The following is a 654-nucleotide window of genomic DNA, read 5'->3' as shown; positions in this document are numbered from 1 at the left end:
ACTATCCTTCTTCTATTCTTCTTCCTCCCTCATTGAAATCCTAAATCCTTGCAATCCAAAACGTGAAAGGCTCTTGCAATGTCACTCTAACAAACCCTCAATGAAGTGAAACCCTTGGTTCTTCTCTCCCAACTTGCGTTTTGCATTATAAAGACCCGCTTCAGCATTCTTCTCCAACACGTGTCGGTCATGCAGCGATGCACCCTGCCAATTGCAACCTGCGCTTTGCCTCTGCCGCCTGTCAATCGCAACCTGCATTTGGGTAGTTTTAAGGTGGTCAATCGGCTAGTCCTATCAGCATGCAGGGGACATGAAACACGTTTCGATATGTAATTGTCCCACCATGCCAAACGTAGCTTGCGTTTTGCAGCTGCATGTTTATTATTATTTTTTTTTTTCACTCAAAACGTAACTTACGTTTTACATGTCACTGACCATGGCAGATCCACATATGTGGATAACACACCATGCACCAATATAGCTAAATATTACCATTTTTTATTCCATTAGTAAATTAATTTCTTGACAAGTGACTTGTAATAATTAAATATAAATAAACACAATTTTTTGTCAAGACAACTCCATTTAATTTTATTTATCGTCTCCTTAATGTGGTAAAAGTAGATTTCATTCCAATCAAATGATCGGCAGCTG

This window comes from Arachis ipaensis, chromosome B07, assembly GCF_000816755.2.
Source record: "Arachis ipaensis cultivar K30076 chromosome B07, Araip1.1, whole genome shotgun sequence".
In the NCBI taxonomy this organism is placed as follows: Eukaryota; Viridiplantae; Streptophyta; class Magnoliopsida; order Fabales; family Fabaceae; genus Arachis; species Arachis ipaensis.
The sequence above is the reverse complement of the archived record's forward strand: the minus strand, read 5'-3'. Positions refer to the sequence as shown.